Source organism: Nuphar pumila, chromosome 7, assembly GCF_984573655.1.
Source record: "Nuphar pumila chromosome 7, dmNupPumi1.hap1.1, whole genome shotgun sequence".
NCBI classification, from domain to species: domain Eukaryota; kingdom Viridiplantae; phylum Streptophyta; class Magnoliopsida; order Nymphaeales; family Nymphaeaceae; genus Nuphar; species Nuphar pumila.
The window spans coordinates 89,480,740-89,503,995 of NC_143255.1; positions in this window are offsets into that span (position 1 = coordinate 89,480,740).

The following is a 23,256-nucleotide window of genomic DNA, read 5'->3' on the forward strand; positions in this document are numbered from 1 at the left end:
TCAATAAGCATGCACTCACCTGTTTTCAATGTAATATCCTACTAGATTAGGCTACATTTCATATGCTCCAGCATATTGAACAACAGCATATTTAATAGCATATTGCCATATCAACTGAACAAGACATACAGGAGAATGTATCTCAAATATCCACAAATAGGAGAGGTAAAGGAACTGGTGTAACCTAATACAAAACCCATAGTCAAAGTATCACAGGGTATAATAATCAGAATATAATAGGGTATACTTGTAATATTAACGGATCAGCACATAACATGGCAATCCATTAACATGAACTGATCAGCATGTACCAAGATATTTAGTTAACACTAACTGATTAACGAGGCATGCTGTAAACAATAACTTTTTTTTTTTTTCATAACCACGTTACGATTTCTTTCAAAAAGAGATAGACACAATCGGCCAACCTAAACATGCTATGTTTTACAAAATGAAACAGTAAAAATCGGCTAATGGGAATTAATATAACCAGCTTATATTTTTCAGAACAAAACATATGTTATTGGCCAACATCGATTTATCATACTCAGGTTACAATTTACAAAATAGAACAGACACAACATGCTTTGTTGACATGAATACACATTCCCTTTCCCCCAAAACTAGAAGTAAACCCCCCCCCCAAAAAAATCCGGGGTTACCAAGAAGTTTCCCCAAATCAAAATGTTGCAGCTGCCGAAAATCCCACTCACCTACTTGGGTTTTCCGGCAGCCAAGAGCCCCATCAGGATCAACTGAATTTGCGATAATAGGTTTTCCCTTCACCCCCATGATAGACCCAAATTCCCAACCAACCCAATCCATAACCCAGCAAGAAAAGCTACGGAGTTCCTACCTGTCCGGCGAGGAGCGGTTGCTGTCGAGAGACGATGGTCGGTCGGTCTTGCTGTTCCACTACTGCGACACCGATCGAGAGAGAGAGTGAGAGTGAGATGAAAAGCTTGCCGGCGTGGGGTCTCCTCCGACAAGCCGAGGAGGTCGAGGGAGTACGAGAGGGAAGAAGGAACGACAGCATCGCTGCCGGCGGCTGCGCACCATCACTGCCTCCTCCTCTACATGATACAGCCTGCGTTAGGGTTCTGAGAGAACCCTAATGCCCCCTTCTTATCGGGTAGGGCCTGTAGCAGCCCCACCCCCTTTTTAACTTAAAACCTTTTTTTTTTTCGTATGCGGGGCGGGGCTTGGGTCCGGGTCCAAGACCCGAGATCCAACCAAGAGTTGGATCTGCGACCCACCCATGGTGCGGATCCACAGCTTGCTCGAAATATGGATCCGCATGTTGGATCCAGATGGATCCAACTGTGGATCCATTTATTAACTTGGGTATATATATATAAGTTATGTTTATTATTATTTTATTTTATTTTTATGATATTATACATAAATATGGACCCTTTATGGATCCCGAATCTGAAACTTTTCTCTCTATTACACTATTGAAACTATGGATCCAAAAGATATAATTTGGATCCAAACCTTCAGTAGATGAATATGGCTTCAAAATAAACTAGTATGGATCTTGTATAAAGTTTTCTCCTTTAAGATCTGATTATAAATTCGCAGATCCACATAATAAGTTTTGGATCCATCATCAAATCTAACCATGATATCGAGATTTCAATATCAAGGATCTGAACCAAAAATTAAAATCTACTATTTGGTATTTGTCTAGATCCAATTATCGAAGTTCCGAATAATATTTTACGGATCCGACATCGAAGATCCGAGCAGGGCATCCAAGATCCAATTAGATTATCCAAGATCCATTTACTAATAAACACTTAAAACAATTAAATAACCTTGTACCAGCTTAACGACCTAAATCTCAAGTTTATTTATCTCATAAAATTCACGGGTATTACATTACTTTTTCCTGCTTTTCCTCATTTCTTTGTTTAAATCTTGTAGGGACAACACAGTCCCATCTTTTGTCAGAATCTTGTAAATACTTTACTTCAATCAATGAAAGATCAATCTTTTTCGAGTATCCATCATTTTCCTCTTATACTTTGTCTATGTCATTGCTCTTGCTTTATACAAAAAAATTGATTTGGCTCGTATTTTCTCTTAAAAACAACCTCTTTTGGCATTTTCAGGACCATTAACTCCTGAATCAATGACAAGATTTGTTATCAATCCCAAGTATCTAAAATTGGCAAGGTTTTCTGAGATGAAAGACAGAGCAGAAGTCAGTCAGGCAGAAGAACAGACCAAAGAGCCAGCTGAATTTGATTCCACCATTCAAGAATTGCCAGAATTTGCTCACATTCAGAAGCAGGATGAACCCTCATCTTTGGTTCAAGATCCAACTGAGGATATTAACATTGGGTCGGAAGATGATCCAAAAATTCTCAAAATCGGGTCGAGTCTAAGCGAAATTGAAAAAGCTAGACTCATCCAATTCCTCAAAAAGCATCAGGAAGTGTTTGCCTGGACTTACGAAGATATGCCAGGATTGGATATCAAGCTGGTTGAGCATTGACTCAAGTTGAAACCAGAAGCCAGACCAATCAAGCAGAAATTGAGGAAATTTGACCCTCGAATTGAGCAACAAGTCAAGGAAGGACTTGAAGATTTATTGAAAGCAGGCTTCATCCGAGCCATTGATTATCCAGATTGGTTAGCAAATATCGTGGCAGTCCCTAAAAAGAACGGAAAAGATCGGATTTGCATTGATTTCAGGGATCTCAATAAAGCCACCCCAAAAGATGATTATCCACTTCCTAATATTGACCTGTTGATCGATAGCACAGCAGGTCATGCCATATTTTCTTTCATGGACGGATATTCAGGTTATAATCAGATCAAGTTGGCCGTTCGTGATCAGTCTAAGACCTCATTTACTACCCCATGGGAAACCTTCTGCTATACAGTCATGCCATTTGGGCTCAAAAATGCCGGGGAAACTTATCAAAGGGAAATGGCCATTATTTTCCACGATCAAATGCACAAGAATATGGATGCATATGTGGATGACATTTTGGTTAAGTCTAAAGAAGAAGAGGATCACCTCGATGCTCTTAGTCAAGTTTTTGAAAGACTTATTCTCTATAAATTGAGACTTAACCCTCAGAAATGTGTTTTTGGAGTTGAGTCTGGCAAATTACTTGGATTCATCATCAGCAAGAAAGGAATCAAAGTGGATCCAGCTAAAGCAAAAGCCATTATTGACATGCCACCTACAACTAATCTCAGAGAACTGCGAAGCCTTCAAGGGCATATTCAGTCTATTCGCAGGTTCATCTCTAATCTGGCCATGAGATGCGAGCCTTTCAACCATTTGCTTAGAAAAGGAGTTAAATTTGAATGGGGGTCGGAATGTCAGCTCCCGTTTGAGCGCATCAAGCAATATCTCCTCAATCCACCAGTATTGAAGCTGCCAAAGCTGGGGAAACTGTTATCGTCGCAAAATTTTTCCCGTCTTTCCTTCCTTGCGGAAGAGAGTGGGAAAATGCTTTCGCGATTCAAACTTGACCGGATTTTGGAAATTGTTTTGAAATACTCGCCTCCGTTTTTGAAAATTGCGGGAAAATCCATGGGATGGGGCTCGACCTGTCGGTACGAGGTTCGACCGTTCCTGCCGCCTTTAACAGGGGTAATCGAACCAAGGACCCAAAATTGTGCTCGACTTAGTGAAATTGCCTAAATTGTGTTCTATCCTAAATGCACAGAGAATTCAAGCATGTGCTATGAGAATTTTGGGAAATGTAAATTGGAAAATATGATGTATACTTAGAAAATATTTGAAGTTGGAAAGCATTTCTCAGAAAAAGATGGAAATCAATCTCTCAAGAAAACTCAGACGAAGAAGATTTTGAAATCTCGAGAAAGTTTATAAAGAGTTGGAAAATCTTGAAGAAATGAGAATCTCAGGAAAATTTTAAGAAAGCTTAGAAAGACTTGGAAAACCATGAGGAAATGAAAATCTCGGGAAAATCTTGAGAAAGTTTATAAAGACTTAGAAAAATGAGAATCTCAGGAAAATTTTAAGAAAATTTATAAAGACTTGAAAAAAATGAGAATCTCAGGAAAATTTTAAGAAAATTTATAAAGACTTGAAAATTGAGAATCTCAGGAAAATTTTAAGAATTCTTGAGAACTATGAACGTTGAAAAGGAAAACACTTGTTGAGAAAATGCAGACTTTGAGAATTTTCTTAAGAAAATGATATGAAATTTATAGGAGAGATTCATTGGAGAAGTAAATTCAAAACTTAGGAGATTGAAATCCTGAGAATCTGGTCTTTGAAATGCCTGAAAATCAACTTTGATTTTTTTTTTTTTTGAGAAAGATGAGAAATTCCTTTTGAAAAGAATCTTAGGAAAATAACATTCCAAGGAAAATCATATGAAAACTTTGATTTGGAAAATCCAACTCCGAATATCATCAGTCTCTTGAGAAAATCTATTCCATGAAGTGAAAATCTTTTGAGAAAATCATGAGAAAAACAAATGATGCAGATGATGTGAATGAATGAATGCACTTTTGAAAAGATTTCTGAAAATTTTATTGGAAAAATGTGGATTAAGCCAAAGTAAATCCTTCATATATTCTGACTGTGGCCATGAATATATTCAGGGTTTATTTGAATTAATTCACAATATTTTGAAAAAACATTGGAAATATGAGGTGCATTTTCAAGATAGCCTAAGAGTGTAGGCTCAGTGTGACTGGTAGAAAGATGATGGATCTGGGTCTCGTCCATATTCCGACTAGGGCCGTAAATATGGATTCCACCGAGTTCATCAACTCTCTAAGAGTTGGTGCATGTGCCATTCGTGTTCATCCACGGTGAATTTGGAAAATTGAGATATATGCATCATAGAATCAGGATATTACTGAAATCAAACTATATGAGATGCGGCCTAATCTAAGCAGTAAAAGTAAATCTTATTCCAAGGTTTACATTGGATTATTACATTTCATAAAAAAAAAAAAAAAATTGAAATGGATCCAAAGAATCTGCATCTTCTAGATTTTCCTGCAAAATGAGAGTTAGTACAAGAAATGGATATACAAGATAGAAATTTACACATGTTATACTAAGGGCAATGCCTAAGGAATTACATTTGGATTATATGGGAATATACAATACAATGACTAGAACATGATTGACATGCCTATGACAATATATAGATACCATGCCTTAAACTTAAATGAGAAATACATACATATATCTCTAAATGCTTAAATTTATGCTAAATGAAATGGAGATATCTTTACAAAAGAAAATACTTAAATGCTTATATATGAGGACAAATGTACATGAAGAGATCCATATACATATATATAAATATACATGTATATATATATATACATGTATATCTATATATATATATATAGATATATATATATATATATATATAAATATCTTCATAATTGAAAAACGTGTATAATAATCACATTTATGCATGTAAAGGATAATAAACTGGTATATATATATAGAACTAGAAATACATTGGGATGTACAAAGGAAACTTTGATGCAAGGTGACATTGGGGATTTTGCAAAAGAAATTATGAGATTTCATTATACTATATATCATGCCTCTTTTCTACAAATGGAGGCTGTATACACGCATTTTGTGGTGGAAACTCTCAAACTAAGGCAAGGACATGATGTCCTTTTGACATAATACATACCATTGTGCTACCGAATGAGTACCATTGACTATGGTACAGCAAACCATTTTATTCCCCTTTCATCAGCTTAATAAGCTAATGACTTAAAATAACTAAGTACACAAATCTGGGATAATAGGATGGACCACATTCAAATAATATATACAATATAGTACAGATAATGGCATTAACACAGGTGCTCAACTTGAAGGCATTATTCGAAATACTGAAGATCAAGATACAACCTACATTGAAATGGAATGAAATTTTATTGAATGACAAGGCATCAAAGACAGGAAATGACAAAGAGAAAAAAAATGAAATCAAATGATAAACAACATGAAATAGATCGATGAATAGCAGTATAAAAAAAAAAAAAAAAACAGAAATGCAGGCTGATGAAATCATGCAGGCATTGATGATCAAAACAAATAAACAGGAGTTGAATTCTGACAATTGAAAAGCACTAATTCTGAAAGTGAAGAACACTGTAGACAAATATGAACTGCAAATAACAAATTAACAAATGAACTTACAATGCATACGAGTACAATATTTAGAATGAATCTCAATTGAAATTAAAATAACAGGAACTCAAATCTAAAAAAAAAAAAAAAAAAATTTAAGCAAAGCTGGAGATGAATGGAGAACAGGGAAATTACAAGATACAAAGTTCTATCTTTCCATTTTCCTTTTTGTTTTTTTTTTACAAACAGAAAAGAGTGACAACCTCACGTACTCACCAGTCCAAACTCAGATCAGATGGCTGGAAACCCCAACACGTTACAAACTACTCTTTTGGCCAAGGCTGTAGCCAATGACAAAGAGGTCGATCCTCTTTTATTGGGCAGAAAAAAAATGGGTAAAGACCTGCTGGATGTTTTCTGTTGCTGCCTCCTCTGCACCCAATGCACTACAGCAAGTCGATTTCCTATTAATGGGCTGAAGGTGGCTGGGGAAAAACGCTGGATTTCCTCTGCTGGTGGGTTGAAGGAAAAGTGAAGGAGCTGGTGGCTAGATCTCCTACATCAGATGGCTTGTAGGCTGCAGAAAAAGGGTGATTCTGCAGCTGCTGGGCTGAAGGAAGATGAAGAACACTCTGGATGGTGGAGATGAAACCCCCAATGTGGAAAGAGCTCCACGACAGAGAAGAGGGCATGCAGATTGGCCTCCTTTCTCTTCGGCTGAAGGAGAATGGCTGCCCTTCTTGGTAAATCCCCTGCTATAAGAACCAAAAGACCCCTTTCAATCGGCCAGGCTCCTCCTGAGGAAAGGGTTGAAGTGGGGATATGCGGCAGCTGCTGGAGGTGGAAGACTCCTGTGGCTGGGCTGAAGAAGATCGGGTGTTGATGGTGCTGAAGTGGGTGACAACGTGGGGATGGAGGAATGGATGCCAACATTGGGTTGGCTGAAAGCAAATGGGGAAATGAATGGCTTGAAAGAAATCTCTGAAGGTCGATGAAGACGTCGCCTGCCCCCCTTCCGGCTGAAGATGGCTCCCTCTAAATGGCTGGGGCTGAAGGTCTGAAAACGCCTATTCCCTTTCCCCTTTGAGCTCCCTGCCAAAACCGAAAAAATCCCAATCAACAGATCCCCTCCCCTCCTTCGTGATGGTCTCCCTTTCTAAAAAAAAAACTTTCCTTTTTCTCTATAAAAGCAACGCATCCCCTTCCCCTTAATGAGGCTCCGTAAAAAAAAATTTTGAAAATTTTTGCAAAAGGCATGAAACCGATGCCTCATTGCTTTGAAAGCTTGCTATTTTTAAAAGAGGCGCCTCTTTGGGTTTTTTTTTTTTTGGAAGTTCGGCTGTGCCATTTAAGGCTGCCTCCTTCTAAAAACTTTATTTAAACAAATAAAAAGAAAAAAAATAAAATAAAAAAAATGAGAGGCTTTTATGGAAATGCCACCTCAACCCACTTTTAAAATCCTTTTGAAAATAAAGTTTTGTTTTGTTTTTGAAAGTCTTTTATTTTCAATTGGGGTGCCACATGTGTGCGGGTCCACTAACTAAAAAAAAAAAAATAATAATAATAATAATAAAAAAATAAGAAATGAAAAAGACAATTTTGCAAATTGGTACGAACTCCGGGTGGTTCCCATTTGAGAATAAGATACTTACCTGAGAGTCTGAGTATGATGCTAGTTCAAAGGCGGGTCCCGCTCCATTTATTTGAAAATACGAGATAAAACATTATTTGTTTTTCAAGAATTTGGAAAAATTGGGTTTTCAGGGCAAAAATATAGATAAATGTAAAAACAAAATTTGTAAAGAGATTTAAAATCTTTTGCAAAAAGTTTTGAGATAAAATCTTTAAAATCAATATCCAAATATTCAGATTGTTTTTCTTGAGAAAAATTTTTGTAATTCAAAAGTCCTGGGGGTAAAATGGGAAAGATTGGCAATTTTGAAAACCCAGGGTTTTAAAAAATCAATTTTGAAAAGTTTAAAAATCAAATCTGGATGGGCAATTTTGAAAATTAGGAGTTCTGGATCTCAAACTGATATGCTATGCAATGAAATGATGCAAAGTGTTCATGCAATGCGATGCAAAGACATGTTTCAGTGAAATGTCACTCTGAACCAGGAAGTGGAAATTCTACTTTCTTCTCCAGGAAAAGGATTTTGAAAATTTTCAATTTGAAGATGTCTCTGAACCTAAATATAGAAATTTTGAGGCTCAAGAATGAAATTTAGGACTTTCTGCAAGGTTCAATCTTGGAAAATGACTATTTTGCCCTTCATTGCTTCTGGAGAACTGAAATGTGCCGATTAAGGGCAATGTCAAGAATGTGAGTGAAAATTTGGGGTGTTTACAGATGCCCCTCTTTGCTACTAAGCCGGCTTATGGTCGAGCTTAGTGGCAAAGAAAACACACCAAATTTGGGCTATATAAAAATGCCTCAGTTAGAAGGATCTGCCTGGGTATGAAGAAAATTAGCCCGAGGAAGATGGTAGATATGAAATGGAGAAATGAAGAGGACAGACTCACTCTGTGAGAGTGAAATTCAGGTTTATGCCCTTAACCTGGATGTGACAGAAAATGCTCCGTATGGAACGAAGCTCAGGCTTTGACCCTTAACCTGATCGGATAGAAAATGGAATACCTCATTGAAGGAGGCTCAGGTTTATACCCTTATCCTGATCGGGTAGAAAATGGAATGGTATGATGGAACCTTCGGATTTTGCACAATAAGTCCTACAGGGTTTGCAAAAGGAAGGAAAATGGGGTCCCTAAAGCTTGAAAAGGGCTAATCTTGGACGTCTCATTGCTGAGACTAAAATCAGCTTTTGAAATTGCCTCTTGCGAGAAAATGATTGGTGGTTCGACCTCGAACCGAAATGGGACTGTCTATGGTGGGACAGTGGGGACACAGGGACGTGTGCAATCTGAGAGTTCATGCTCTCAAAGAAGGGAAGGAATCAAGTCCTTAGGAGGGATTTAAAATTGGTGTCAGGATGTATCAAAAAGGGACATCAAGCTCTCACTTCACGTCAGGATAGCTAGAAAATATTGTCAAAATGTTGGAAATTCTGCTGTTGATTCAGAATTTTTGAAAATGTTGCACATTGTTGCAAAGACATTCCTTCTTTTCTACCTAAAGCATTACCTCCAAACAAGGTTCACTTCGTAGAATCGAGACTTGAAATCCAAATTGCTTGCAATTGACCTTCTTCAAAGAAGTTATCAATTTCCTTGATATGAGCAGGAAAGAGAATTTGATATTTATGAAAGCAATTGATGAAAGAGTATTGATAATAGAATTTCACAAGATTAAAGAGGATTCTTGATAGATCTGGCAGTTTGATATCCTGAGGGCTTCTCTCATGATAATCTTTCTACGCTCTTTTGGTTCTTTGGGTTTTTGCTACATTCTCCTTTATTTTGGAGATGTTCTGACTTTTCTCTCTTTCTTTTTCTTCTCTTTCTCTCTTTTGGGAAGGATACGTCACAAACTCCTTCATCTTGGAGATGTTTCAATCCTTCTTGGGCGATGGGTTTGGAGATCTTTGGGTGATAGCTGAAATTAAATATCTTTTAGGGATTGTAGAGAGGTTCATCGCATCTGCCTTCATCTCGACAGTGCTTTGGACTTTCCCTGGAAGGATCCGTCACAAACTCCGTCATCTTGGAGATGTTTCGAATCTTCTTTGGCCCCGGGGGTCTACTCGCCTAATTCGCCTTCATCTTGACGACAGGTGAGAGATCCCTTTTGCGGATACTTAATTGCAGCTTAGGTGATTCTGAGGAGACAGGGTTTTGATGAATACTCTCTTTTTCTAGCGCTCAAGATATTTTCACTGCCTCATCTTTTCAAGAATAGTCTTTAAAGATGTGTCATTGACTGCGATCAATATCAATCATTTATGGCTTTGCAATAACACTGAATCTTCTTTGCTGGCCATATTGAAGACTTATCCTTCATCTTTTTTGGTGGGCCAATAGAAAGAATTTGAAGTTTGAATCTCTTTTCGCAAAAGCTTCACTCTTTTGGAAGTAATGCTGAAGGTAAACTGAAATAAAGATTCTGAAAACAACAATTAATTGATTGTCAAATTGACAAAATTTTCTTGAAATCCCTAGTGAAAGTGAGTATTTGCAATCTGGCTCAACACATCCGTAACGAAAATTCTTCTCTCTTTTTCCCCAAAAAGAGAGACTCAGGCTTAGCCCTTACCTGAATGGGAAATGGGAAATACTCCTCTCTTCCCCGAAGAGGAGGTGTTTGCAAAATGAACTTTCGAAGAGAAATTGAGCTTTCGTCAAAGCTCCCTAATATTAGGCTTCTCTTATGGAAAGGGGGCCTGATAATAGTGAGGTCTGAAAATTGGGTCATGAAAGGAACGAGTCCATCATACTCTCCCTGCAAAGAGGGTCCTTCATGATGAAGATGGCCTAGTATGAAATTGGGGGGGGTCACAAGAAAACGAGTCTCCGTCGAGCCTCTCCTTTAAAAAGGGTTCCTCGTGTGAAATTGGAAATTGTTTTGCAAACGGTTCACAAAGACGCGAGTCCCTTCAAGCTCTCCCTAAAAAGGGGCTAAGTGAACAAATTTGATAGCATGCAAAAAGAACGAGCTCCCTCGAACTCTCTCTAAAAGGGTCTCTCGCAAGAGAAAATGATTGAACTTGGATATTGATATTGATTGACCCGAAGGTCGAAATTGGAAATTGGAAAATTGGTTGTTGAAAATTGAATGACCCGAAGGTCAAAATTGGATGACCTGACGGTCGAAATTGAGAATTGATTGACCCGAAGGTCGAAAATTTGGCATTGGTTGACCGAAAGGTCGAAATTGTGTGACCCCAAAGGTCGAAATTGAGAATTGATTGACCCGAAGGTCGAAAATTGGAAATTGATTGACCCGAAGGTCGAAAATTGGAAATTGGTAATTGAAATTGAGAATTGGAAATTGGGTGACCCAGAGGTCGAAATTGGAGAATTGCCTGATTTGAAGATTTAAATTGGAATTTGGAGGTCAAAATGTCAAATTCGAGCAATTGATAGACTTTGATGATTGAAATGACTTGGATTAATCAAAGGAGAATGATGAGTTTGAGTCAGAGCTCGAATAAAATTCAGAGATCATCAGTCGGAACCCGGATCAACAGAAGAAAATGAAGCGCTTGAGTCAAGGCTCGAGTAACTAAAGAGATCTCGAGTCGGAACCCGGATCAACAAAAGAAAATGAAGAGCTCACATCTGAGCTTGAATAAGATAATGAGATCACGAGTCGGAACTCGGATCAACAAATGAAAATGAGGAACTCGAATCTGAGCTCGAATACATAGAGAGATCTCGAGTCGGAACCCGGATCAATAAATGAAAATGATTTGAATAAAAAACCCGAGTCGGAACTCGATTTTCTGAAAAATTGGGATTTTGAAAATGTGCCAGTTTGAGTACTGGATTTTGAAATAATACCAGTTCGAGCACTGGGTTTTAGTTCAGTATTGGTAATTACCTTCAAATTTTGAATCATTAGAAATTGTGATGGGACTGTTTATTGAAATCCCACTACTGACTGGGCTTGTTGTTAATGTAGTTGAATGAAAATGAATATGAATTGATGCACATGAATGCACAAGTGCGTGAAATGAGGAATTTGTTTATCCTGCCTGCATACAGAACAAAATTTTAAAATGCCCCAGTGTAACTAGGAAAGTTGAATCATTATTTGAAGAAAACGGGCAGATTACAAGAGGAGACTAAATGTTTCAAGTGTAGAACTTTTTCAAGTGTCGAGCATTAATGGGATCTGGCAATTCTACCCCATCGACGTTGATGAGCCAATATGAGTTTTGGGGTAATGCTTCTTTGACGACATATGGGCCTTCCCAATTTGGCGACCATTTCCCGCCGGTATGATGCTTGAGATAAGCCGTGGATCGAAGTACTAAATCATTGACTTTGAACCTTCTTTCGATGACAGACTTCGCATACTGCCTGGCTACTCTCTGGCGATAGGATTGAGCATGTTCTGCTGCTTTCAGCCTTCTCTCATCGAGTAAGTCTAACTGTACCAATCGCTGCTGCTGATATCGATCAAGGGGTAATTCTAGCAGCGATGCAAATTTCAAAGCGGGCTTTTGAACATGTAGCGGCAATACTACTTCTGTTCCATATACCAATTCTGATGGAGTAGCATTCGTTGGGGTGCGAATAGTGGTCCGATAGGCCCATAGTGCATCGTGGATCTTCTCATGCCAGTCACGGCCTGTTTCCACAGTTCGCTCCAAGATACGAATTAAAATCTTGTTGGTGGCCTCTGCCAGACCATTCCCTTGAGGATAATATGGAGCGGAAAAATGGTGATAGATTTTGAATTTTGAGCAGAATGTCTTCATTCTTTCATTCTTGAAATGACTACCATTATCTGATACAATGTCATGCGGGATGCCGAAATGACAAAGGATGCTCTTGTGAATAAAAGAGACCACATGTCGGCCTTCTACTGTGCGAAGAGTGATAGCTTCTACCCACTTGGTGAAATATTCTGTTGCAGCAAGGAAATATTTATGGCCATTTGAAGCCGAAGGAGTGATGGGACCTACGACATCGAAGGCCCACATGGAGAACGGCCATGGAGAAACAACCGACTGTAAATAAGTTGCTGGAGCATGGATGGAAGGTGCATGTATCTGACATTGTACACACTTCTTCACATAATGATAACAGTCTTGTTGCATAGTCTTCCAATAGTATCCTGTTCTTATGATTTGCTTGACAAGGGTTTGGTAGCCGACGTGGCCACCACAAATGCCTTCGTGTGCTTCTCGCACGACTTCTTTGGCTTCGTCTTCATCTAAATATCTGGAATACTCTGAACTGAATCCACGGCGATAGAGGACATTGGCCAAAATGAAGTATCGAGTAGACATACGCTGGATTGCTCGCTGCTCTTTCTTTGAGAGTTCTGGAGGAAATTCGCCGGTTTCTATGAAATTTTTGATGTTGTAATACCAAGGTTTCTTCCTTTGCTCAGCCTGGTTTACTTGTTCCGCTGGAAGGAAAGCAGGTTGGTCAAGTCTGCCAATTTCAAAAGAGCGACAAGATTCTCCATTTCTGAATGCCATAATGGAGCCTAAACTGGCGAGACTATCGGCCACTTGATTAAAATTTCTCTTGATGTGGAATAACTGAAATTCTTCAAACTTGCTGACAAGAGCTGAAACAATTTTCTGATAGGGAAATAACTTCTGATCTTTCACTCGCCATTCGACTCGAACTTGATTGACAACGAGTAATGAGTCACCGTAGGCATGTACTCTCTTGACATTGAAGTCTAGTAGAATCTTTAGACCTTGAATCAGGGCTTCATATTCAGCCATATTATGAGTGCATTGAAAATCTAACTTGAGGGAAAATGGAATCATCTCCTTCTCAGGAGTGATTAATAAAATTCTGATGCCTATTCCGGCCATATTCTTAGAACCATCGAAAAATAAATTCCATACTGGAAATTGCTGGATATTGCAAATCTGCTCATCAGGGAAGTCATCTTCGGCTTTCACTTCTTCTGCCAGAGGAAAATCCGCCAATTGGTCTGCAATTGCTTGGCCTTTGATTGATTGCTGCGAGACATATTCTAAGTCATACTGCATCAATAAGACTTGCCATTTTGCGACTCGTCCGCTGAGGAAAGGCTGCTCTAAAATATACTTGAGAGGATTGAGTTTAGACAAGATTTTGACTTCTGATGCTAGCAGGTAGTGTCTTAGCTTCTGACACATCCATACCAGAGCTAGGCAGGTCTTCTCTATTTGAGAGTATTTCTTTTCATAATCTACGAAAGTCTTACTCACGTAATAGATGGCGTGCTCTATCAGGCTGCCTTCTTTGTATTGTGCCAAGAATCCACCACATGCAACTTGATTGACTGAAATGTATAACAGAAGAGGTTTTCCCAATTCTGGCGGCTTCAGGATTGGAGGATTGAGAAGATACTTTTTGATCCGATCGAACGATAGCTGACACTCTGGTCCCCATTCGAACTTTACTCCTTTCCTGAGCAGGTGGTTGAAAGGTTCACATCTCATCGCCAAGTTGGAAATAAATCGCCGAATTGATTGCATGCGTCCCTGAAGGCTACGCAACTCTTTGAGATTTTTCGGGGGTGGCATATCAATGATAGCCTTGGCTTTGGCTGGGTCAACTTCAATTCCTTTTTTACTGACCAGAAAACCCAACAGTTTGCCTGATTCGACTCCAAAGACACACTTTTGTGGGTTAAGCCTTAACTTGTAAAGAATAAGTCTTTTAAAGACTTGATCAAGTGCTTCGAGGTGATCCTCTCCCTCTTTAGATTTCACAAGAATATCGTCAACATACGCATCCATGATTTTGCGCATTTGATCATGAAAGATAACGGTCATCGCCCGTTGATATGTTGCTCCAGCATTCTTGAGCCCAAAAGGCATAACTGTATAGCAAAAAGTGCCCCAAGGCGTAGTAAAGGAAGTTTTTGATTGGTCGTGGGCGGCCAACTTAATCTGGTTGTAGCCGGAATATCCATCCATGAAGGAGAACATGGCATGTCCTGTTGTGCTGTCAATCAGCAGATCAATGCTTGGCAGTGGATAGTCATCCTTCGGAGTTGCCTTGTTGAGGTCTCTGAAATCTATGCAAATCCTGACTTTGCCACTTTTCTTTGGGACAACGACGATATTGGCTAATCAATCCGGGTAGTCAATAGCTCGGATAAATCCTGCTTTGAGCAAATCTTCAAGTCCTTCTTTAACTTGTTGCTCTATTCTAGGATCCATTTTTCTCAGCTTTTGCTTAACTGGCTTTACATCTGGCTTCAAAACGAGTCGGTGTTCGACCAATTCGGGATCTAAACCCGGCATATCTTCATATGTCCATGCGAACACTTTTTCATGTTGCTTGAGGAACTTTATAAGCCTTTCTTTCTCTTCCGGACTTAGACTGGTACCGATCTTGAGAATCTTGGGATCTTCCTCTGAGCCGATATTGACATCTTCAGTAGGATCTTGTACTAGAGCGGATGGTTCATCTTGCTTCTGAACTGAGGCGAACTCTGGTAATTCCTGAAGAGACGGATCAAATTCTGCATAATCATCTAACTGCTTTGCAACCTTGCTATCTCCTGTGCTTGCTTTGACTCGGTGAATTGTTGCCGATTTCTGGAAAGCCTTTGGATTGATAACGAGTTTCTTGATTGCTCGGGAAGACATTTCTGAAATTTTGGATAAGAAATGGGATTCAGGAAAAATCGTCCATCATACAACAAACCATCATTTTAAAAGAATTATGCATAAAATGACATTGAGTTATAAAATGAGGATGTAGAGACAAAAAAAAGGCAGATGGCATCCAGATAGACAAAGAAACTTGACATTTTATTGGTTTCAATTGATAAAAGACATTGAGACATTTATTTTGGAAGGAATAGAAAGGAAATGCAACAACGATTCTCAATGTGCCCCTCTAACAAAAACAGTCTTCTTTGGTGAGCTCCCGTCGGAAAACCCTAATCCTGCCTTGTGGGGACGATGCTTTTGGATCATTGGCTCGACACGACCATTTTTATTTTTGCCCAGTCCTTTAAAGGGTTGATAACCATGCTTCAGAAGTAAATCGAATCCCTTTCTTACTTTCATGAATTGTGGAAACAGTGGATGATCTTTGACAGTGTCGTAGCTGACACGACCTCCAATCTTGAAAAACTTGGGACCTTTCCATCGGGTCATAGCTACAGTGTGCAGGGATAATTCTGATGTTGCCTGGAGTATCTCCTGACTTTCTTTGAGACTGATTTCTTCATTCTCTCTGATGCTAGGAATATCTGCAGTAAATGATGGTCGAGGTATCATAGGCTGTGGGAGCCTTTCTTTCGGGTCCTCTTCGAGCACTGTTGTAATCATTCCACCTTTTGACCATTTTACGCATTGATGTAAGGTGGAAGGTACTGCATTTGCATTATGAATCCATGTCCTTCCGAGCAGCAAATTGTAGGTGGGTGGCACATTGACCACATGAAAAAGCACTGAATGTACCGAATAATTAATGAATACTTTCAGGAATATCTTGCCTTTTGCCGTCTGACCATGGTTGTCAAACCCATAGATGGTGATAGGATCTGGAATGTAATCTTCTTCCTTAATGCCTAGCGCCTTTGCGGTCATTTCGGGACATATGTTGAGGCTGCTGCCTCCATCAACTAGTACATGGGGTACTGTCATTCCCCTTACCCGAACGACGATGTAAAGAGCATTATTGTGAAAGGAATGAGGCTTTGGAAGGTCCTCCTCCGAGAAAGTAATCGGCGCATTAGTCATAGCTGAATTCACAATTTTGTGCCATGTCTTCAGGAGTGGTACTGGGCTTAACTTTGATTTTTCTAAGCAGATCGTCCAGTACTTGCTGATGCTTGCAGGAACTTTTGGCCAAGTCAAAAATGGAAACATTGGACAGAGCGGTCAGAGGTTTCTGACTTGAATTCCCCGGCTTGGGCTTGATGTTTTGATTGAGAAAATCAGGAAGTCCCTTTGACTTGGGGACTGACTTTACTGATGCTTCGGAGACTTTCATCTTACCCAATGCTGAGATTAGATCCATCTTCTTAGAATCAGGAGTCGCTTGTCGAAGTACTGATACCTGATGTTGAACTTGTAGATCTTGTGTAGAACACGGCTTGATGTGTTCGTGAGGCAGGAATGGTTGGGCAGATACTACTGCTGTGGTGTGTGCAGGAAAAGGCTGCTTAAGAATGTCCATTTTTTCTTCTTCTTCTCCTTCTACCAATAGATTTTTATCGATAAGATCCTGCACAATGTTCTTGAGAACGAAACAGTTCTCAGTGTTATGTCCCACTGTTCTGTGGAACTTGCAGAATTGATCCTTCTATTTCTCCATAGGCACAGGGGGATCAGCCAATCTAGGCAACTTGACCATTTCTTTCGACAACATATACTCGAGCACATCATCGAGTGATTGGTCGAGAGGAGTGAATTTTCGGTCATAACTCCATCCTTCATGTTTAACTTTTTCGCGCAGTTTCGGCCCTTGGTCTTGCTGAGAGGGCTTGCTGTATTGAGGAGCAGGCTTTGTTTTCTGATCTCCTTTATTGTTGGAATTGTTTGTACCGTAGCAGTAATCTTTCTTCTGCCCTTTGTACTGATTTTGGCTATTGTTGTTGTTATTGTTGGCAGAGAAGGTGAAGTGAGCTTTCTTCTTCTGCTCACCCTGAGGATTACTCTTGGAAAAAGTGAAGCCTTCATAGACTCCATTCTCTACGCTCAGCTCGAGCCATTCGGCTCGTTCAGTCAACTCGATGAAAGTCCGAGATGGTGCGGTGGAGATCAATCCTCTTAAAGGCTGCGAAAAGTTGTTGAGGATTAAGGATAGTGCGTGCCTTTCCGAGATAGGATCTCTCATTTTGTTACAGGCTGACCTCCATCTGTGAATGAAGTCCCGTGCTTTTTCATTCTCATTTTGCCTCAGACTGCAGAGATGAATTAATGTCGGGAGCGCTTCTGTATTGAACAAAAAGCGTTCAATAAATAAATTTACCACTTTATCGAACTCCTTGAGCTCGATGGGATTGATGTGCTCAGCATACCATTTAGCTGCAACTCCTTCCAAGCTGCGAGGGAAACACAGGAACAGTGCTCTGTTATCTCTCTTGAATCTTGAACATTCTGCGAAGAAAGTGGCGAGATGGGCTTTCGGATCGCCAGAGCCATCGAACTTGATGAATTTTCGGGGAAGGTTTTCGAGATCATCATCCCCTTCGAGGCCATCATAGAAGTCCTCACTGGTAAAGACTTTCTTGCCCTTGTCACGGGCTTGGAGATCCTTAACAACTCGAGCCATTTCCCTGAATTGCAACTGCAGGGGTTCCTCTGTAACTTGATTCTTTGCTTTGCGGCTCCTCCTTTGTTCTCGGCCACGTTTCTGAAATGCCGGAGACACCTCATATTCTTCCTCAGTGTCTTCAGTTGATTCGGATTCATCTGAGATTTCTTCTGACTGAATCTGCTTCTTGGGAGCCTTCTTATTCTTGTGCCCGTGGAACTTTTCTCTGAATTGATTTTTTTCTACACTAGTCCCAGCCTGTTCACTCATCATTTTATTCATCATCTTTCGGAACATGGCATACATTTGAGGGTCTATGCCGTCATCCTCTTGTTGCTGCTCTTGACTCTTCTCGGATCGGGGAGAGCCCATCTCTTCTTCTGAGGCTGACGAGTACTGCGATACCATTGTTCTTTTGCCTGATCTTGTCTCAACCATCAAATGATATGGATGCTCTCAGATTTTGCGGCGAATGCTCTCTGCAGGGCAAAGATCTGATTAGATTATGAAGGAATTGGCTTTTGGAAGAAATATTTATTGAAAAATATGATAGACTATTCGAAGAAGATGTCCCATTACTAGGGACTGAGTCGTTGCGAGAATCACGACAATTGTGTTGTCAATTCTTAGCACGAGAAACAAACAACGAAAATATGCCTTGTTACCTAGGCGAGGTTATCAAGCCATAATAGAAAAAGAGAGAATTTTATTAAAATGAGAAAACATGATTTTATTGATCTTGACAAAGAGGTGGAGGACAAACAATTTGCCACCATTCACGATAATCAGCAGACATTCTAGGACCAGGGAAAATTTTAAGAGAGACAAAGGAATCCCAGCCGTAGCGGGCAGAATGATATGCTCCGGACCATTGCGCGGAAGTGAGATCAAACTCAGCCATAACACCTGATAACAATCTGTTATCGTCGCGAAATTTTTCCCCCGTCTTCCCCTCCTTGCGGAAGAGAGAAAGAGGAAACGCTTTCGCGATTCAAACTTTGACCGGATTTTGGAAAATGTTTTGAAATACTCGCCTCTGTTTTTGAAAATTGCGGGAAAATCCATGGGATGGGGCTCGACCTGTCGGTACGAGGTTCGACCGTTCCTGCCGCCTTTAACAGGGGTAATCGAACCAAGGACCAAAACTATGCTTGACTTAGCGAAATTATCAAAGTTATGTTCTATCCTAAATGCATAGAGAATTCAGGCATGTGCTATGAGATTTTGGAAAATGCCAGTTGGAAAACATGATGTATGCTTAGAAAAACATTTGGAATTGGAAAGAATTTCTCAGGAAAAAGGTCAATTTCTCAGGAAACTCAGATAAAAAAGGGGTTTTTGAAAACATGAGAAAGCTTATAAAGATGTGGAAAATTCAGAAATAGTTGAAAATCTTGGGAAAATGGAAATGATTCTTGAGAAAAGATGGACTTTTTGGAAAGGGAAGCACTTTTTAGGAAAGCTTGGACTTTGAGAGTTTTCTTAGGAAAATGATGGAAGATTTATAGGAAAACTCATTGGAGAAGGAAATTCAAAACTTGGGGAATCGAAATCCTGGGAATTTTACCTTTTGAAATACTTGGAAATCGATTTTGGATCTTGAAGAAAGATTGGAAAACTCTTTTGAATATCTTAAGAAAATATCATTTTCCTGGGAAAATTGTGGAAAACTTGTCTTTGGAAAACCGATTTTGAAAAATCCTTAGAATTTCTTGAGAAATCGATTTCTTGAGAATGAAGTTTTCTTGAGAAAATCTTGAGAAAATCAATGATTCTATGATGCAAATGACATAAGTGAATGAATGCACTTTGAAAAGATTTTCTAAGAGATTTGTTGGAAAAATGTGCATTAAGTCAAGATAAATCCTTCAAATATCCTGACTGTGGCCATGAATATGTTCAGAATTTAGTTGATTTGATGCACATGATTTTGAAAACTTTGGAAATATGATGTGCATTTTAAGATAGCCTAAGAGTGTAGGCTCAATGTGACTAGTAGAAAGATGACGGATCTGGGTCTCGTCCATATTCCGACTAGGGCCGTAAATATGGATCCCACCGAGTCCATCAACTCCCTAAGAGTTGGTGCACGTGCCATTCGTGAACATCCATAGTGCTTTTGAAATAAAATGCATGAGTCATATAATCAGGATATTGCATAAAATCAAACTATATGATATGCATCCTAGTCTAAGCAGGAAATTAAATCTCTTGTTCCAAAATTTACATTATTACATCATTAAATAAAGGAAATAAAAGAAATTTGCAGACTTCAGCTCCTTCTTTTGAATGTCCCTGCCAAACTTGAAATAAGGTTAGCTCAAATATGTGGGTTTTTCCAAAATTTTCCAATAATATTATGAGATTATTGGATTTAATTGGATATAAACCCTATTCTCATGCTTCCTTGATATTTTGAAATGATGAAAATGTAGGAAATTCAGTAGAAAACAGTTTGAAATTCGGAATTGGGGTCAAAATGACCAAAATACCCCTAAAATTAAAGTTACACCTTTAAAATCAGGGTTTTTTGAAGGAAAACTTGGTAAAATTGGGATTTTGAAATTCAAATTGAATCGAATGATGATGAAATTCAATAAGAGACATGATGACATGCTGCTAAACACATTATGACTGTAAAATCAGAATTTGGTGTATTGCAATTTATCCAAAATAGCGAATTTCGCTTGTTTTTCGCTTGGATCTGGGTCTTGCGGGACCCTGTTTTGGTATTATGGATGATCCGAACCTCAAATGGATTCCAAATTGCACCAAATTCGGTATGAAGCATCTAAACACTTTGATAAACAACCTAGAATGCTAAAATTCACGAAATGATATGATTTAAATGCTAAAATTTAAAGGAAGTCCTAAAAGGATGGATTTTGCCTATGGATCCGAACCAAATGCAATGCCTAATATGATAATGCAAGATTTACACCATGGAAACTTCTGATATTTTGCAGACTGCTAAAAGACCCGAAATGAAACATTTTTGGTTTTTATAGCCTCGGGATTTGAGCCATGGTGAGTTCAGAAATAGGGATTTAATTCTGACGGAGGTAAAAATCACCCTAATCTGATAAAAAAATGCTAAAAAAATATAAAATGACCATGAAAATTTATGCAATTAATCAGAGTTATGAACGACACCAACATGGACAACTTTCATGTTTATGACTTCAGCATTTGATCAACGTAGACACAGATAGAAATATGACTATTTCTGCCTAAACTAACAGACCAGACAAATGTAGCAAAACAGGGGGCTGACAAGAAAAATCCGAAGCAGGGGTCAACACTGTTCTAAAACTTACAGGCTTTTAGATGCAAACAGAGGACATCTCGGACACCACTTTCACTTTTTACAGTTTCGGATTTAAAGCAACACACAAAGAGAAACCATAGCCGTAAGTCGATCCAAGATCTCAGAGGCCCAAATTAGGCTCTGACACGTATCCCGGACTCTCGGATTTTTGTCACTCCTCAAAAAAATCAGCAAAAACTGAAAAAATCATATTAAAAACTAGACATTCTCCCGAGTTCAGGGCATTTTTCGTATCGAAAATCGGATCTCCCAGGAGGGAGAACTCGATTTTACAAGTCGGCAAATGGTTTTCAAAACGCATCCCGGGTTACAAAACCCGACTTACCATTTTGGATGTTTACCGCAGTAAACAAATTCAAATGGCTCCGAATTTTTGGCAAAATTTCAGGGACACCTAAGGGCGCATTCCGTGATTTTTTTGGGATTTTTAATAAAAAATAAATGCATGAAATGACGTGTGGACTGACTGACAAAAACAGAGACTTACTGAAAATAAGCAGAATTGAAAAAAAAGGCTAAATTAATCCTAATTAATTCATGAAATATGCTAAATGAATGAAATAAAATGCAAATTAAACCTAGCTAACTATATGAATGTTAAAAATCATCAAGGAAGCATAACAAAACATTTTTATATATGTCGTTTTATGAGAATAGCTCAATCCATCCCTCGGATGAGCTCTTTCTTCAAACGACTCCCGATTCGAATTATAGAATCACATCAAGGGGAAAAGAAGTGCACCTTGCTTCGTTACGCAGCGTAGGAGCTCTTGAAAGGAGCAGCTATCACGAGCTTCCTTCGTCCTTCGCTCCGAGCTTCGGATGGTCCACCAAAATCGACCTCTGTTGGAATTGAATTGGCCACAGCACGAGCTCTACTCCACCTTCTTCAATGCGCCAAAGGGGGCACGATTTCCAAGGTTCAAAATATGATTCTAGGAAGGCTAGGTTGGATTTTCCAAGTTCACAAGAGCTAAAAAATTGATCCCCAAGGCTGGGCGTGAACCCTTGTTTTTATAACTTTTCTGAAAATTTTTGAAATTCAAACAGGCTGGATCTGAGCCCTCCATGGGGCGCCATCTCAGGGGGTGCCATCTGGGGGTTTTGAAATTCGAATTTGCCTTTTGCAGGAAGCCCTCAGATGGCGCCACCTCAAAAGGCTATTTTGATTTTTTTGAGAAAATAAAAATGGAAATTTTTGTGGTTGAGACACCTCAGCAGGGGGAATTTGGAATTTTTCAAAAGTTTGCTTGATTCTCTCTGCAGGGAACTCCCAGAAGGCGCCACCTCAGAGGGTGCTCTCTTGGAATTTGAAATTCAAACTCACCTTTTGTAGGGAGTCCTCAGGTGGCGCCACCTCATGGTGGGCTACCTTTATTAAAAATAAAATAAAAATAAAATTTTGAAGCCAAGTGGGACTCTGGATTGGTGCCACCTCAAAAGGTGTTCTGAGGTGTAAAGTTGAAAGCAGTAGGAGCATGCCATGTGGCGCCATCTCTGGAGGTGCTTGACATGTGTCAGAGGGATAGGAGTGGAGGAAGCAGATTGTGCCACCTCAGAAGAATTCAAATTCTACTTTTCTGCAGGAAAGGAGAGGCTGACATGTGGCATTTCCTCAGAGTGGCTCCTACGATGCCATGTGGCAAGAGGGAGGAAAAGGAGGGAAAGGGACACGTGGCACCATCTCAGACAAAATAGAAAAGGTGAAGTTCAGGATTTGCGCCACCTCAGTCTGGAGTTTGAATATTTGAATTCTAGCTTTCTCTAAAGGAGGCAGAAAGTGACATGTGTCACTTGCTTTTTCTGAAGAAAGCAGAGAATGACACGTGTCCCTTGCTTTTTCTGAGAAGAGCAAAGGGTGACATGTGTCACTTGCTTTTTCTGAGAAAAGCAGGGAGTGACATGTGTCTTCTACTTTTTCTAAAGGAAGCTGGAGATGACATGTGTCATCTACTTTTCTGAAAGA